General features: G+C 43.4%; 1 protein-coding gene across 3 annotated transcripts in view; it reads left to right on the top strand.

The window, feature by feature from the left end:
- Nucleotides 1–433: 433 nt before the first annotated feature.
- The window catches only part of ZBTB40 (zinc finger and BTB domain containing 40), a 72,362-nt gene continuing 54,299 nt past the window's right edge, over nt 434–18,496 (top strand). For all 3 annotated transcript variants that reach the window (XM_055331865.1, XM_055331866.1, XM_055331867.1), the window contains exon 1: nt 434–570. The gene's annotated coding sequence lies outside the window, so the exon portion shown is untranslated. The remainder of the gene's footprint in view (nt 571–18,496) is intronic.

An 18,496-nucleotide genomic window follows, 5' to 3' on the forward strand; every position in this document is an offset into this window, starting at 1 on the left:
ACACGAGCCCGTTAGCCTATCACGGCCGAGCGGCGCCGAGCCCGCCCACCAATGAGGATGCGTCTGGGGACGCGGCTCGGGTCACGTCTCTGCTCTGCACGTGAACGTGTTTTGGAAAAACGCAGAGCAGCCTTTTTGCGTCCATTCGTGAAATAAGACCGTAACCCGAACAATGCCGCCGCAAGAGTCCGTGGAACCCCACTAAAAGTCTCCAAAGAGGGTGTGGGGGAGGGAGGGCGTGGCTAAGGGTCAGAGGTCAGGGAGCCAGGCCGCCACCCGCCAGCCCCAGCGCCCCGGCGGCGGCGGCGGCGGCGGAGGTCGCGCGGGACACAGGCCCCGCCCCGCGAGGCCCGCCCCTCCCCCGGCACGTGACTGTGGCGCGCGCGGGGCAGGCCGGGCCGCCCCCTCGCCGCTTACACTCCTTACGCGCCCGCCTCAAGATGGCCGCCTTCTGGCGTCTCTGGCGCTGTTGAATGGAGAAAGCTTTATTGTTCCCTTCGGGCAGGAGTGTTCGTGTGTCCTCTATGGCGCTGTCAATAAAGAACGGCAGTTTGAATCGGTGCTGAACAGGTAACCATAGAAACGGGGCCGGGACTCCGCGTGGAGACCCCTTGAGCAGCCGAGGCCCGAGAGGCGCCGCTCAGGAGGGGCGCGCCGAGACCCTGCGGCCAGGCGAGCTCGGCGGGGCTCTGCCCGGGCCCGGCGGCCGGCTCTCCCCGGGACGCGGACCCCCGAGCGCGGGCTCGGCTGTAAGTGCCCGAGGGGGGCGCCGCGGGGCGCCGCCCGGGGCCTGCCCGCCGCCCGGGGCCTGCCCGCCGGCCGCCGCCTGGGCCTCGCCGCCGCGAGTCTCCGACCCGCTCTCCTGCGCGGGGCGTCCGCGCACTCCGGCCTGGGGCGCGTCCCCACCGCGCCCCGCCTGGGCCTGGCCGTGGGTTTTTTTTACCTTTTTAAACGGTTGCGGTCGGGGGCTGGGGGGGAGAAGACTTTAGTGTGATTTGTGAAACGTATGTGAAACCCAATTTTAGCGACCCCCCAAGTGAAGTCTTCTTGGAGCGCGGCCATGCGCATCGTTCGGTGCCGTCCACGGCTCCTTTCTTCCCGGAGTCTCTGCCGCGACACAGGCAGAGACGGCGTGGCCCGCAAAGCCCAGAATACCGCGGCCCGGCCCCGCCCCCCTGACCTCGACCCGCGCGGCCCAGCGGTTGCTGTGATCGCTTCCCGAGGGGCGGCCCCCTGCACCTGGAGCTCGAGCCCCTGCACCTGGAGCTCGAGCCCCTGCACCTGGAGCTCGAGCCCCTGCACCTGGAGCTCGACCCCCTGCACCTAGTGCTCGAGCCCCTGCACCTGGAGCTCGACCCCCTGCACCTGGAGCTCGACCCCCTGCACCTCGAGCTCGACTCCCTGCACCCGGAGCTCTGCTCTCAATGATCCGTTATTCAGCGTGTGAAGTGTTTCCCCTATTTTATTTTTAAATATTTTATTTATTTATTCATCAGAGACACAGGCAGAGGGAGAAGCAGGCCCCACGCAGGGAGCCCAACGTGGGACTCGATCCCGGGTCTCTGGGATCACGCCCTGGGCTGAAGGCAGATGCTCAACCCCTGAGCCACCCGGGCTGCCCGTTCCCCTATTTTAAACAACAGTCACCATGCATCATCCAGCGCTTGCAATAATAAGCCAGGCGCCTTACTTATATTCATACCCAGAGAGTTTTTTTTTTTTTTCTGCTGACAACACTTCATGAGTAAGTGCCCCTGTTTCCCCCCCAAAGAGAGGAAGCCCAGATTCTGAGGTTACGCTTCCTTAAGGGTGCACTAGATTATAGGTCTGGCACCTTGAGCCCCCTCCAGGGAGCCCTCTGCTTGGTAACCCACCTCTGCTGCTCAGCTGCTTTCTCAAGTCTCAACCTGGGGCTCCTTGGTTCTTCCTTGAACTTGTATCACATCTGTGTGTGGTTTATGGAGATATAATCAGAACCTCAAAGGGAAAGTTTGTTTTTTACTTAGCTAAAGGACAAACTTATGTCACACCCTGCTTTTTTTTGAAGGTTTTATTTATTCATGAGAGACACAGAGAAAGAGAGGCAGAGACACAAGCAGAGGGAGAAGCAGTCTCCATGCAAGGATCCCGATGTGGGACTCGATCCCCGGTCTCCAGGATCACACCCTGGGCTGAAGGCAGCACTAAACCACTGAGCCACCTGGGCTGCCCTGCTTTCTAATTTAATAGATGCCTTTCTTCTATGGCAGTAGTTCCCAAACCTAGCGATTCGTCACTAGTTTAACGAATGATTTCAGAACACCCCATGCCTGCCTGCCTGCATGCTTTCATGAATCATTTAAGTATTTGTTGAGCACCCACTATGTACTAGGGATGATTCAAATCCCTGGAAATAGGGATCCCTGGGTGGCTCCGCAGTTTAGGGCCTGCTTTCAGCCCAGGGCGTGATCCTGGAGACCCGGGATCAAGTCTCCTCACAGGGAGCCTGCTTCTCCTTCTGCCTGTGTCTCTGCCTCTCATGAATAAAGAAATAAGATCTTAAAAAAAAAAAAAAATCCCTGGAAATACAGTGGTGAACAAGATTAACATGGTCTTTACCCTTTCACGGAATTTAAATTCAGTAGGGTCTTGGACAGATGGTATGTGGGTAGGCAAAAGTAATTCTAAAAACAGGTGTCATAGCATCATAATAAAATTAGTAGTTAATATTAAATGATTTCTGCATTGCTAATACACTACTGCTTTATTTACATGGATTATCATTTAGTCCTCATGCCAACACTACAATAAAGGTAGTATTAATATTTCCATTTTAAGGGAGGCCTGGTTGACTTAGCATTTCAGCATCTGCCTTTGGCTCAGGGCATGATCTCCCAGTCTCTCTCTGCATTGCGCTTCCGATGAGGAGCCTGCTTCTCCCTCTGCTTTGTCTCTGCCTCTTTCTGTGTGTCTGTCATGAATAAATAAATAAAATCTTTAAAAAAAATTCCTATTTTAAAGCTGAGGACAGAGACTCAGGAGAGATTACAAGCTTACATAGTTAATATTCAAGGGAGCTGAGATCTGAACTTTAACTGATCACACCACCCTGCATTATCCCATCTGTTTATTATCTTTTTTTTTTTTTTAAGATTTTATTTGTTTATTCAATAGAGACACACACACAGAGGCAGAGACACAGGCAGAGGGAGAAGCAGGCTCCATGCAGGGACCCCAACGTGGGATTCAATCCCGGGACCCCAGGATCACACCCTGGACCGAAGGCAGGCACTAAACCACTGAGCCACCCAGGAACCCCCTGTTTATTATCTTTTATACCAACTCGGAGATGCCCTCAAGGCAGGACCACACCTTACCTGTTTTTGTATCAGTTCCTAGCCAGTGCCCACAGCCTGTAGTCTGGTAAGTATTAAATCAACACATTCAGGCCATTGGTTGAGCAAATATTTGAGTGCCTGCTATGTACCAGACACCACTGTGTCTTATGATTACCACGAGGAAGATGGACATAACACCTCGTGTCTAACACAAATTGTGGCATCTGTGGGAGATCCGTCTTACCGGGATGGCCCAGTAAGCCACTGGAGAAAGGTATTTGAAGCTGAAACTCTTGAGTGACAGGGATCCAGTCCAGCAAGAAGGGAGAGGGGAGACAACTAGGAAGGAAGAACTTTTTAATAGGATCAGAGATTGTGAGGTTGCAAGAATTTGGGGTGTTGGAGACCTGGAAGAAGTGAGTAGTGGTTCTGTGATTCAGTCGTGTGCTTCCAAGTCCCTGTCCCTCCCTGAAGCCAGCTCTACTGTTGAGAGAGTGGCATGCCCATGGGCGGGAAATGATGGTACCTCCTCAAAGGATTATTATGTGGCTTAAATAAGAGAAAATGTAATAACAGGTTGGGTGTTTCCTTTTTGTTGTTACACATGTTGCTAAATTCCGGTTAGAGGGAACTAACCAAATTTGGCCCCAGATGGAAATTTATTTGAAGTGCTAAATAATAACAAAAGCCCAGGATTCTGTTACCAACAGAACTGAAGGTGTGTCTGTCTTTAAGTTTCTGTCTTTGACAGAGACCGGGGACAGGAACAGGTCTTACCTTTTCTTAATGTTTCTGTTGAGATAGAACTCTTCCAAACGGCTTTTAATTTTCTTTCAACCAAATTATACAACTGTTTATTCATGGCACTTTTCATTATTTTAGTGTGTTCCTCCATTGAAGACGTGCATTTTTTTAAGTCAGTCTAAGAAAATGATAGGCTTCTTCTAGTTGTTAGTCGTTTCAAATGGTTTGTTTGCAAGTGGTTTTGAGTTTCCTCTGAAAGTTCTCAAGATGATGCATACTTTATGCAGGGCATTGAATGTTTTAAAGCATGTAGCAGAGTTTTTGAATTGGTAAAAATAAAAAGGTGTTTGGGTTCATGAACGTGAAAAATTGCAAAGGCAGTAAGAAATCAAGCAAACTGTATAAGATCAGCAATGTCAAGTTTTGCTTTAAACTGTGTCTAGTATCCAGATTGCACATGTCTTTAGAAGGTGTAATCCAGCCCAGCAAATGGAGCAAGGAACTGGACAGAGATTGGCAGGTTAAACAATAAGCCTTGCATTAAATTGCTATTTTAGGTTTGGGTGGGACGTTCACATTTCAAGTATTCCAGTTTTACTTTGTGATTTGGGGCTGTTAGGTTCCAGTAAAGAGAAGGTGGTAACACTGGTTTTGAAGGATAATATAAAACTGCAGGAGGAGCGAGGGCATACCAATTTGTTTTTCAATCTATTTTATTTCAGTTCAAAGCAACATTGCAGACAGGCACTGCAGGAAAACGAGCCACACCTTGGTAATACTCAACTGCTTTTGGAGATTGAAGAAGACTGAGTATAACCAAAGTGTGACTTGTTTTCTTGGGCTATCTGTCTGCAAAGAAGCTTTGAACTGAAATAAAATAGATTGAAAAACAAATTGGTATGCCCTGTTGCCTCATACTGAGTATTTATGTTATCCTTCTGGAGTACTGTGTGTACCAGCACCCCGGAGGAAGGCAGTGACCCCTCAGCCGCTTTCAACTCTTCAAGAGAGTGAGCTCTTTGATTTTCACAAGGAAATTGAATTGGAATTTATGGTTTTCCGGATCTCCAATAGGCTGCCTTCTAAAGCTATCATCTCGATAATACGAAGAAAGCAAGCCGTAACCATGTAGAGGAAAGAATTAAATATTAAGGGCATTTAAATTCATAGATGAGATTGTCACTTTCTTTAAGTCTTGGAGGGGGTATGGTGTGTCATTTGCAGAGACCATTACAGTTTTGAGGCTTCTGCAGCCCTCAAGGGAAAGGGTAAGGAAAGAATACTAGCTTTCCTTATATTTCCCTAATGTTACTATTTAACTCCAAATCTTCAAACTCTTGGCACCAAGTATTTCATTTCCTTAGATGAACTAAATACATTATTGCTGATCTGAGGTGGTTAATCTGGGGTAAACGGTTGAGTTGCAAGGGACCCACAGATTCTTTGAATTTGCCTGCAAAATTTTTCTGAATGTCATTTTCCTGGGGAGTGAGCCCATTTCTCTGATCAGGTCTCAGAGGGATCCTTGACCTTCAAAAGGTGCAGAGCCAACGATGAAATGTTACATGTAATACCACTGGCCCAAAGTAGTATTGAGAATCCCCCCTGAAGCCAGTTACTTCTTACTGCTGTGTGTTTTTGACTTCAGTTTTGAAAATACCTTTCCAGGCCTCGTTTCCTGTCGAAAGTGGCCAAGCATAGTTGAGTGATCACGTCTGATAGAGGTATTTACCCCATGAGGTACTTTAGAAATGCCTCAGAGGTCATTGTCATGATTTTACAGGAGACTGCCACACTGGTGATGTGTTGTCTTGGCAACCTTGGTAGCAGTTGCCCTATTTGTTTTTTTTTTTTTTTTTTTTTTGACAGGTGAAAGGAAGAGGCTTAGCAGCCTAATACTTTGGCTCTAGGCATCAAATTTGTGCAACTGGACTCGGTTCCTCAGTACCGTAAGAAAGTAGGATTAGGAGGGAGAGAGGAAGAGGAGAGGGATGGATTCAAGGAGGCAGAGACAGAGGAGTGAAGGAAGAGAGATGCTTCCTCTGCATTTGTCCTGGCATCCCTCTGTGTGAAGGGAAAGAGCTCTTTCTGAAACCAAACTTACCTCACTTATCTAATACTAAGGACCTCTGAAAAAGTTGTCTCATAGATGCAGTTTCTGGTTTATTAGTACTCAAATGGAAATAAAAGGAACCATCTTTAGGTCTTTATCTTGGGGCATTTTGTAAACATGGGACCTCAGTCCAGAACTGTTGTGGGCCACGGTTTGGCCCATACCGTGTTTATCAATGTTTTGCTTACATTTACAGAGAGATTTTGCATCTGCCTGACGCCTGGAGGTATTTGCATGAGTGACTTCTGCTATCAGCCGAGAGTCTAATTCTGGGACTCTCGGTGTTTTACAAAGTACATTTTTATGAAGGGAAGGGCCTAAGAAGGAGGAGGGAGATGAGAAACAAAGGATTACTAGCTTTTGGGGCTCTAAATATTGGTTACTTTTTTTTTTTTTAAGATTTTATTTGTTTTTTTTTTTTTTTTTATAAATTAATTTTTATTGGTGTTCAATTTACCAACATACAGAATAACACCCAGTGCTCATCCCGTCAAGTGTACCCCCCAGTGCCCGTCACCCATTCACCCCCACCCCCCACCCTCCTCCCCCTCCACCACCCCTAGTTCATTTCCCAGAGTTAGAAGTCTTTATGTTCTGTCTCCCTTTCTGATATTTCTCACACATTTCTTCTCCCTTCCCTTATATTCCCTTTCGCTATTATTCATATTCCCCAAATGAATGAGAACATACACCGTTTGTCCTTCTCCGGTTACTGTGGCCAAGTTCAAAAAGGGTGTTGCCTGAGTTCTCCTCTGGGATTTTGATGGAATCTTGTCTCACATTTAGATCTTTCATCTATTTTGAGTTTATCTTTGTGTATGGTGCAAGAGAGTGGTCCAGTTTCATTCTTCTGCATGTGGATGTCCAATTTTCCCAGCACCATTTATTGAAGAGACTGTCTTTCTTCTAGTGGATCGTCTTTCCTCCTTTATCGCATAATTAGTTGAGCATAAAGTTCAGGGTCCACTTCTGGGTTCTCTGTTCTGTTCCATTGATCTATATGTCTGTTTTTGTGCCAGTACCACACTGCCTTGATGAACACAGCTTTGTAGTACAACCTGAAATCTGGCATTGCGATGCCCCCAGATATGGTTTTCTTTTTTTAAAATTCCCTGGCTGTTTGGGGTCTTTTCTGATTCCACACAAATCTTAAAATAATTTGTTCTAAGTCTCTGAAGAAAGTCCATGGTATTTTGATAGGGATTGCATTAAACGTGTAAATTGCCCTGGGTAACATTGACATTTTCACAATATTAATTCTGCCAATCCATGAGCATGGAATATTTTTCCATCTCAAGATTTTATTTGTTTATTTGAGACAAGACCGTGAGTATGAGCACAGAGAGGGGCAGAGGGAAAGGGAAGAGCAGACTCCCTGCTGAACAGGGAGCCCCATGTGGAGCTTGATCCCAAGACCCTGGGATCATGACTTGAGCTGAAAGCAGATGCTTAACTGACTGAGCCATCCAGGCGCCTCTAAATATTGGTTACTTGAAATTTATTAAAATATAAAAAAGTGAACAGTATGTGGTTCTGATTTTGAGAAAATATTGCAAGAGGTCATCTACCCTGGTAGTTTCATCTGTTTCTCAGCTTTCTGAGACTGCAGCCTGATTGTTGGATCTTCCTCTTTGACTCCTTTAGCTCCTTGTCCCCACTAGCTCTGAAGGGTGATGTCAGGGGCTCTGGCAGCAGTGAACTTGCCATTATTCTTCCATCTGGTACTTATCTTTGGTTTCCTCATCTCAGTGGATGGCACCACACAGTTGGCAAAAGGCAGCAAGTCCCCCCATGTTCTTCCCCTTCTGTCAACCCACCACCCTCCTTCCACTCCCTACACATAAATAGTCCACATTTATTTATGCTACAAGCCTATTGATGTCCCCTTTCACTTTTGGTTAAAGCTACTGTAATCTCTTGTCCTGAATTACTACAACAGCCTCCTAGCTGGCCAGCTGGCTTCTTCCTTTGTTCCTTTCTAATCTATTTTGTACACTGTTGCCAGTGATCTTTATAAAGCACAGATCACATGTTACTGTTTCCCCCTTGCTTTAAACTCTCAAATGGCTTGCCTGCCCTCAGGATAATACAGTTCCTTGGCTTGGCCAGCACTGTCCTCAAGCTCTGGCGAAGCCTGTCTCAAGCTTTATCTTCCTCTACCCTCCCCTCTCACCCTTCTTCTACTTGAGCACTGGTCAGTCATGCTCGATGGGCCACAGAACTTCATCCTTCCCAGGACATGTGGGCCAGCTGCACTCTGGGGCTTTGCATTTTTCTGGTCATGTTACTAACCAGGCTTGCCACTATCTGCACTGATCATGAGATCACCGAATGTTGTGTTTTTTTATGTGGTTCCTTTGTCCTTAGATTATGTGCTGCTTCAAATGTGTAGTCAAATACTGTCCTGAGGTCAGTTGACGTATTTATTTTCTGTGTGTGTATGCCACCAACTTGATAACCTTTTTCAACAGGCTCTTTGAAATTTTAAGAATTGCTTTGAAAAAAATCTAATATTGTTTTTTAACTAGGTAAACCATTTATATGGTTCCAAAATCAAAACTATACAACAAGGTGCATTCACAGAAGTTTTTATTTCATACTGATCCTCCTTCTCTGTTCTCTTGAGTCTTGCTATCAAAGTTTTGGGGGTTTTGCCCATCTGTTAGGTAAGAAATAATTTCAGTATAGTTTAAATTTGTTTTCTCCTTTAATGAGATACAGGATACCTGCCCAATGTCTGTGGCATAAATTGCAAAAACATTTTTTCCAATTTGTCATATGCCTAACTTTGCATATGTTGTTTTATTGCTGTATAAAAGTTTTACACCTATATATAGTTATATTTGTGGGTCTTACCATGTATTGCTTTAGATTTTGAGTCACAGGAAGTTTGCCCTTCTCTTAATTCATGGGGAATTCATTAATGTTTTCTTCCAGTATATGTGTGGTTCCCCCCCCCCCTTTTTTTTTTTTTTAACATTTAAGGTTCTTATCCTTCTGGAATTTATCTTGATATTTGGTTTGAGAAACAGCCAGGTGTTCCAACGCTATTTATGAAAAGTTCTTATTGGGGCGCCTGAGTGGCTCAGTGGGTTAAGCATCCGACTCTTGATTTCAGCTCATGTCATGATCTCAAGGTCCTGAGGTCAGGTTACATGCTGGGCCTGAAGCCTGCTTAAGACTCTCCTGTCTTTGTCTTCTCCCGCCCCCCTTCCCCACTTTCTTTCTCTCTCTTCAAGACAAAAAAAAAAAAAAAAAAAAAAAAAAAAGAAAAAGAAAAAGAAAGAAAGGAAAGTATTTTTTTGTCCATTGATTTGAGATGCTGTTTTTACTGGATACTAAACTGTTGCATGCATTTGAGTTTCTTACTGAATTTTCTATTTTGTTCCATTGGTTAGTCAGTTCATATGCTGTTGTAAAACCATCGTAATTTTAGAGGATTTGGAATTTTTTTTTAACATTTGGAAGGGCCATTTTTTTTTTCACATTGCTCTTAGTGTTTTCTGGCTGTTTCTGCCTGTTCATTTTGCCACATAAACTTGATAAATCAATTTGTCTAATTTCAGGCATTAACAGATGGATGGTATTTCTATTAAGATTATGTTAAATTTATTAATCAGCTTAGAACTGACATCTTTAGGATGTTGAGTCTTCTTCTCCAAGATTGCGGCCTGTCTTTCCATTTGCTCAAAGCCACTTTTGTGATTTTTCAGGAATGTTTTATGTTTTGCCTATAAATTTTGTATGCTTCTTGTTAAGTTTATTAGATTTTCATTTTTAATTATTATTTTTTAAAGATTTATGTATTTATTCATGAGAGACACAGAGAGAGAGGCAGAGACACAGGCAGAGGGAGAAGCAGGCTCCATGCAGGGAGCCCGATGCGGGACTTGATTCCAGGACCTCGGGATCATGCCCTGATCCGAAGGCAGGTGCTAAACTGCTGAGCCACCCAGGCATCCCTCATTCTTAACTTAAGAAAAATAAATAAATTTCTTTTAGAATTTTAGAATCCCTCCAGAACTTCTTGGAGGAATGTATATACCACACACTCATATACGTTTATATATCATTTCAGATGGTTCATAGTTGTCTTCCTCAGCCCATCCTGTTGGGATTGTCCCCTCAGAACCCCTTCTCTTGTCTGTCTTTCTCACATTCCCATTCTCAGGACATAGCTCTGTGTCCTACATACAGTAGGCAGTCTGTACACATTTGTTGAATGGATAAATAAAGCAGGAAGGGGAAGATGAAAGTGGATCAAAGAGCAGGCCTGTAAGACCCGTATATGGAAAGGTTGTCCTTGTACAGACATCCAGATATCCCTAAGTATACAGTCTGCAGCTGCTAATTCACTTTGTTTGTAGTATGTTGTTCTCTTTACCCTCATCCCAGAACTTTAAAAAATAGCATGTTGATAATGATAATTATCATTTATTGAATACTACAAAATGCTAGTCACTGGCTAGGTCTTTTCCATAATTATTTCTTGTCATCCTTATAGCAACTAAGCAATAGGTATTAATTAGTTTCTCCATTAAAATATGTAAGTTTCAAATATAGAAAAATGTAAATAGCATTATGAGTTCCCATTTACACATTACCTCCCTTACAGTTGAGGAAACAGATTTTGAAAAATTAAGTAACTCCAGTTTACAAAGTTAAAGTCAGGTTTAGAACCCATCTCTTTTTAGCTCTTACTAAGATTGTTTTTCAAATTTTAAACTCTCAGCTGGCTAGGGAAAAGCAGAAACAAGGATGACGGTCAAGAAGCTACTCCAGTCTAAACTCCAGCTCATAGTATTACATTAGTCTTCCCTTCTATCTAGTTTAATCACAAAGATTTCCCTTACTTGTTTGCAAACAGTAAGCCCTCCGACTCCCCCACCCCCTGCCCCGCTTCTCTTATATGTTCTGCTCACACTTGCTTTCTCTTGGCCTAGTTTTATTAGTATAGTCCAGTACTAGTTGATTTTGAAAGGCCTGCCAGTGTTTTGAGTACCTGGCCCCCAGCATGATATTGAGAACATAGCAGGAACTTAGGAATTTAAATAATGGTATAAAACTTGCTGCTCTTATTTGTTTAGGCCATAGTTTTAGTGAGATCCCATAACTTGTGAATGATGCTCTGAAGTCATTAGCTCTGACCAACCTAGATACAGGCTGCTTCTATAGCCGGCACTCTGCTGTCAGCTGCCCTCAGTTCCAGTCAGGTTCAAACCAGAGGGAGACTTTTGAAGGTCAGAGTCCAAGACAGCAGAATAATTGGCCCCTAGAGTTCTGGATTTTTTTCTCAGGCAGTGAAGTGTTGAGGATGAAATTTTCCATGTCTTTCTTTGAACATTTTTGAGCAAATACTATGGAATCCCATAGGCTCTTTCCCAAAGTTAGAAGCAATAGGAAAGTTATCCTCTTTTGCATTTTGTTGTTGTTGCTAGCTCAAGTTAACCCCCTCAAGTCACGCTCCCTGGTGATAGAAAAGAGAAAGTTGGAGAGGAAAATAATCTCTGCTTCTTCAAAGACAAGAAACTTCTAGCACTGGAGGAGAGAAGAATGGAGTTCATCTGTGAGTGTGCACAGAGGTCTAGGGAAGGTTGGGTGATCTGCATAGTGTCACAGGACAGTAATGTAGGCAGTGGGGGAGCTCCATAGTCTTCAGTGCGCCTGATACTACTGAGGTGTAAAAAGAATAGGCTTCTAAGCTAAAAGTGATGTTCTTACCTGTGCCGTGAGCTCTTTGAGAGCAGGATTATATTGAACTTCTTCTCAATGTAAGGACAGCTTTAGTTAAGGGTGTTTGGCTGAGCTCAGTAAAGATCTGTGGGATGGACAGCCACACACTGACTAAGGAACTGGGGCCTTAGAGCCCCACTAGGGCTGCGTGAGCTCCATCTGTCCCAGCAGCACCATTACTCGCTTCATGGCTTCAAAGAAGTGTGTGTGGTGCCCATAGAGCACAGAATAAGTAGCCTCAAAATTAAAGTCATCTCCTCTTACTTTAGAAATACTTTATGTACACTGTCATGATGAGCACTGGGTAATGTATAGAATTGGTGAATCTCTATTGTAAACTAATATAACACTGTATGTTTACTGGAATTAAAAACAAACAACAGCAACAACAAAAGCCCTACTTTGTTTACTATGTATCTCTGCCCTGCCTCTGAACAGAGAAGTTACCAAAAAAGTGGGAGAAAGACTGAGGGATCAAGAGCTTTACTGCTTTTTCAGTTCCCACGCTTGGGCAGCATCCAGCAGTAAAGGTTCCGGCTCTGGAGTCAAACAGTGTGGGTTCATTTACGGACTCTGGCACTCATCGGCTTTGTGGTTTGGGGCAAGCTGTTTACTTTTTTTTTTTTTTAAGATTATTTATTTATTCATGAGAGAGGGAGAGAGGCAGAGACCCAGGCAGAGGGAGAAGCAGGCTCCATGCAGGGAGCTCGATGTGGGACTCAATCCCCGGTCTCCAGGATCACCCCTGGGTTGAAGGCAGCACTAAACCATCGAGCCACCTGGGCTGCCCAACAAGCTGTTTACTTTTGATAGGACTCTACTTTTTCAGTTGAAAGTGGAATTAATAATAGTAACTACCTCACAGGTTTTGCAAAAATTATATAAGGCTACCATGCTAAGTGCTTGGCACAGTGCCTGGGATATAATAAACTTTCGCGAATGTTAGCTCCTATTGTTAGATCCCTACCTTAACCCTTCCGAACTGTGTCTTTTTCCCTTTCCAAAATGTGTTCTTCATTGCTTAGAGTATATACCAGAAACATAGGTAACAGGAAGAGTCTTATTTCTGTCATTAGTTACCTGGAAGATCTTGAGACACATGTCAACACCTCCATTTCCTCATCTACAAAATGAGGGAATTGGACCAAATGATTTCAAAAGTTCTTGTATCACCTGTTAATTTTCAGTGAGTTTAAGGCTTTGAATTCTCTCAGATTATAGCCCAGCACTCTTTGTTATATACATACAGTGGCTTATTAGTACTTAGAGCTATCTCACTAACAAGCACTAATACCTCCATTTTATATATGAGGAAACAAGCCTAGAGAGTTAAGTGGCTTGCCTAAAGTCACACAGCCTTTGAGAGAGACAGTACTGCAATTCGTGATGATTCCTAATTTGCTGTGATTTACCACCAGGGTGGGCGATACATAGTAAAGCTGGCTCCAGAGCTTTTTTTTTTTAATTTATTTTTAGATTTTATTTATTTATTCATGAAAGATAGAGAGGCAGAGACTTAGGCAGAGGGAGAAGCAGGCTCCATGCAGGGAGCCCAATATAGGACTCAATCATGGGACTCCAGGATTATGCCCTGAGCTGAAGGCAGACACTTAACCACTGAGCCACCCAGGCGTCCCTAGAGCTTCTGACCCCTACTGTAGGCACCTAGTCTCTAGAGTCACCTAGCCTGGTTTGGTATTGTGTAGTTTCCTGACTGCTCTAATTTTTATATTAAATGGGTATCTTTGGATTTGAACTTTGGTCTGCTGTTACTGTGTTCCTCTGTGTGTCTAGATTGATTATTCCCTGCTGAGGAAAAGCATGTGTATTCTCATAATCAAGTTGGTGAAACCTCAGAACTTATCCACATCTTCAGGTCACTGCAAAATGCCTGTAAGTACCAGTGACAAAGCCAAGAGTCTTTTTTTTTTTTTTTTAACACCTAAGAGGTAGGATATAAAAGCATTGGATTGATGATTGCTTGTTGAGACTCTTGACTGTAGGATGGAAGAGTTGCAGTAGGTGGAATGCAGTCACAGTCCCCAGCCACTCATTAGATGACTGTGTTGCTCCAGAGATTTTGCAGTTTGGCCTGTGAAGAGCCATCTTGGGTGAGCTACTGAATCAGAGCAGCATGGCCGGGAAAGGCACGGGAGAGACAGATAAGCCTCTCAAAGCCTCCTTCCATTAGAATAGCCTTGAAAAATCGCTTGTTTCTGGGAGTTAGAAGATAAGAGGACACAAGCGGTTTATTATACCGAACATTTTGATGTTTTTGTCTCATTGTATTTTATACAATGCCTCAAAAGAAGAGTTTCATTAGAAATTGAGAGAATCTAGAAAAAGAAATGAGTTTAATGTAATGGTTTTAATAGGCCTATCAAGAATCAGATGCTGCCAGTTTAGATGTGGCAAACAATCTTTATAGTGGCCTTTTGTCCATCCAGTCTCTACCTCCTTGAGAATTCAGTGGTGGGATGGTGGCAGTGATGGTGATTGATAGTGGCTGGCGGCTAATGAATTTATTACACACTTAATATGTCCTCAGTGCAGAGTGCTGGTGCTTTAGGTGTTAATTTATTGACTCTTCTAACCACCCCGTGAGAGACGTACTATTATTGCCCCTATTTTGTAGATGAGGAAACTGTGCCCCTTGCAGGTTAGGTAATTTTCCTAAGATCACACACTTTGCGATTGGACTGTCAATCTTCACACCAGGTTGTGTGGCTCCAGCTCCATCCTTTAACCATTAAGCTGCACTGCTGCTCATGACAGCAGTGGGCTCTCCGCCCTGGGAAGTGTGCAGTTGGGACGACATTGCATGTAATTTAAAGAGCACATGGACTCTTCTTTCCCTTCCAAATCCATAGACTCAGGTTTAAACCTCATGCTAGACTTGTGGAAATTCTCTGCAGGCAGAGATAATATCTTCTTTAATTTTGCTTGGTACATAGTAAGAACTAAATAAATGTTTAATAGTGAATAGGTAGTTGGAAATGACACTGGCTTTGAAGCCAACCAGGCATACCCTGGGTTTCTATTTTAAATTCCCTTGTTCTAAAAATAATGCATGCTTACTATAAATAATTGTGAGATGTGTGAAGAATAAATCCCCCATCGTTACACTACCTAGGAACCCATTTTGATATATTTTCTGTCTTTTTAAATGCAGATGTGTACATGCATGTACAAATACTTTTAAACCAAATTGGAATTTGGAATATCAATTGCATGCTGTTTTTTTTTCCTTTTAGTATATTAAAAGCATTTCCTCATGTTATTAAAAATCTTCTAGAGTCTAATTTTAAAAAGTTATTTAGATATAATGCACATTACTATACAATTTACTATTTTAAAGTATACAACTTAAAAGTCTGTGTAACCATCACCACTTTCTAATTCTGGAATATTTTCATCACTCTAAAATAAAAACTTCCATATCCATTAACATTCACTCCCCAACTCCCCCTCTTCCCAGCCCCTGGCAAGCACTAATTCACTTCCTATTGCTGTGGATTTGCCTATTCTGAACAGTTTGTGTAAATGAATCCTGTGGTATGTGGCCTTTCGTGACTGGCTTCTTTCACAGAGCATAGTGTTGCCAAGTTTCACTCCTGTTGTATGCTTTCTGTATTCCGTTTCTTTGTATGGCTGAATAATATTCCATTGTAAGGCTATATAACATTGTGTTTGTTCATTTATCAGTTGGTGGACGTTTGGGTTGTTTCCAGTTTTTGTCTATTACATATAATGTTTCAGTGAACATGAGCATGTTTTTGTGTGGAAATGTGTTTTCATTTCTTTTGGGTTAGACCTAGGATTGGAATTGCTGGCTCATGTAGTATCTCTGTTTAACTTTCTGAGGAACTTGCAAACTGTTTTCCGTGGTAGCTGCATATTTTACATTCCCACCAGCAATGTGTGAGGGCTCCAATTTCTCCACATCCTCAGCAACACTTGTACTTTCTGCCTGTGTGTGTTTGTTTTATTATAGCATCCTCATGGGTGTGGAGTGGTAGCTCCTGGCAGTTTTGATCTTCATTTCCCTAATGACAACTGATATTGAGCATTTTTTCATGTGCTTATTGGCCATTTTTAATATCCTCTTTGGAGAGAGATTTATTCCAATCCTTTGCCTGATTTTAATGGGCTTGATTGTTTGTGAATTTCATCTGTTTCCTTTATGTGTAAGAAGGCCTTTTACATCATGACCTCAGTTATATATTCATTAAACATGTTATCTTTTAAGTATCTTAAAGAGTCACTTTAAAAATGTGGTTTTTCTTTCTGTTGTTAAGTCACAAATCTACCTTCTAGTTGTATTAATGATAGTGGATCGGGGAAATTGCAATCATATATTCCCTAAGACACTTTTGGGCAGTTTTCCGGCTTGAGGATAATTATTTTCTCATTGAAAGAGCTATCAGTGGTTAATACTTAATCAACATTCAATGGAAAAATAGTAAATGTGCTGTATAACAGGCCTGCTGCTAGTGGCTACCAGTCTATGAGATACCTGGGAAGCCCTCCCCACTGAGCCACTCCCTTGTTGTGTATACTTAGGGGTTTGGTATTTTGGTTCAAGTACTGGCTTGAAAATCTAGAAATCTGGGTCCTGGGTTTGGCCCTGCCATTACTTAGGCCTGTGACTTGGCAGGTCACTTAATTCTATCAGCTTTTTTCATCCGTAAAATGACAGGCCTGAATTATATATAGTCTCTAAGGATAATTTTAGTTGCAGAATTCTCAGATTTTTATTATCCTTCTGATCAAGAGTCATCTCACATATGTTTGGTATTGATAAATTCCTTTTATAAAGTTTTTTTTTTTATAAGAAACTCTTTTTTTTTTTAATTTTTATTTATTTATGATAGTCACAGAGAGAGAGAGAGGCAGAGACACAGGCAGAGGGAGAAGCAGGCTCCATGCACCGGGAGCCCGACGTGGGATTCGATCCTGGGTCTCCAGGATCGCGCCCTGGGCCAAAGGCAGGCGCCAAACCGCTGCGCCACCCAGGGATCCCTCTTTTATAAAGTTTTAATTAGTGATGGGTGGCAGAGTGACTGAAGGCAGAGTGACAGGCTACAGAAGTGCATGGGAGAGGGGAGTGGGTGAGGAACCCGGGGAAAGGAAAGGAGTGAGGACTGAATCTGATAATAGCCAGGGAGACATTAGAGGGTGGATAAATTTGAAGTGAGCTGAGAGCTTCATTGGGTGAAGCTCCTTGCAAGAAGAGTAGTTCTGACTCGATAGATGTTCAGAGCACCGAGTGAAAAGCCTGTGGGCAGGGGCAACAGGAGGGCACTGCTTGCATTCTGAAAGAGACTGAAAAATTAGCACATGGTCAGTGCTACTAAATACCTGCACAAGGTTACCTCAAAGACAAAGCTGAATCCAACTAAATCAAAAGAGAGACTGGAGCCACAGAAGAGTCTAGGAAGTTGGTGATGGAACGGACAAGATCGAATGTTAGTTGGTGGTGCCGGTGTTGTGGACACTGATGCTCAGACCCTGTCCGCCCAGTCTGGGGCCCAGCTTTTACTTGCAAGACGAAGACAGATGTGGTGGGTTTCCGTTGAATTGGTAGTATACAGTCTCTTCTGATGGTACTTGGTTTTTTCACATCTAACTGTAAAGAGAAGGCCTATTTCGCTAATAAATGAACTAATAAATTCACTTTCTGATTTATATTTCTTTTAAGTTCAGACTGTGTTATCCAACCTCCCAACCAATTAACTGTGAGACTTTTATAGGATAGGGTGTTTATATCTGCAAGGTTGACAACCAGACTAGACCTTTTGGTAAATTAAGTTCAAGCCATCAAGGGAAGTTTCTTGGCAGCCAGCCAACCATCTCCTGTTCCAACAGCACTCTTTCCAGATAAGCATCTCCATCCATCTTTCAGCAGAGGCCACCAGAAGAAATAAGGCATCTCAGATGCAGGTGCTCCTGTCAGGCCAGCCAGCAGCACATCTCTGTCTGTGGAGAGGGGTTGAGGAATGCTAACACCGAGCCCAGAAGTTCTTTCAAGGCTAGGGTAGTAATTAAGAACAGGGAGCCAGCAGAACTGCATTGGTACCATGCTCAGACTTACTAGCTATATGGTCTTGGGCATAACCTGTTAGACATTAGTTTCCTCATTTGTACGTTAGGGGTAATAATGGGGATGTTAGGGGAATTGAAAGGAAAAGTGTATGGACAGTGCTTAGTACGGTGCTGGACATTATTACCATCATGGAGCAATTGATGACCTTGCAAAAGGCATTCAAGAGATTCAAGCATATGAAGAAGAGCCAGTGGATTGGGCAAAAAAGATATTTCAGGACTTCTTATTCACCCTGTTGCTGAGCAAGGGATTCCTACCCTAGGGTTATAGGGATGGTTGAACACACAACACTGGACACTGGCTGATGAGACTGACCGTAGCTTATTAGTCACATATACTCACAGCCCCAGAGAAGGACACAGGCTTGCCCGCAGGAGCAGAGTGAGTAATCAGGTGCTGTGGGAGGCAGGCTTTGTAGTATCAAAAGGATGGGTTGCCTCCCGGTTTCTTTCAGAGGATATGACTGGCTTGCTGGAATAATTT

This window comes from Nyctereutes procyonoides, unplaced genomic scaffold, assembly GCF_905146905.1.
Source record: "Nyctereutes procyonoides isolate TBG_1078 unplaced genomic scaffold, NYPRO_anot_genome, whole genome shotgun sequence".
In the NCBI taxonomy this organism is placed as follows: Eukaryota; Metazoa; Chordata; class Mammalia; order Carnivora; family Canidae; genus Nyctereutes; species Nyctereutes procyonoides.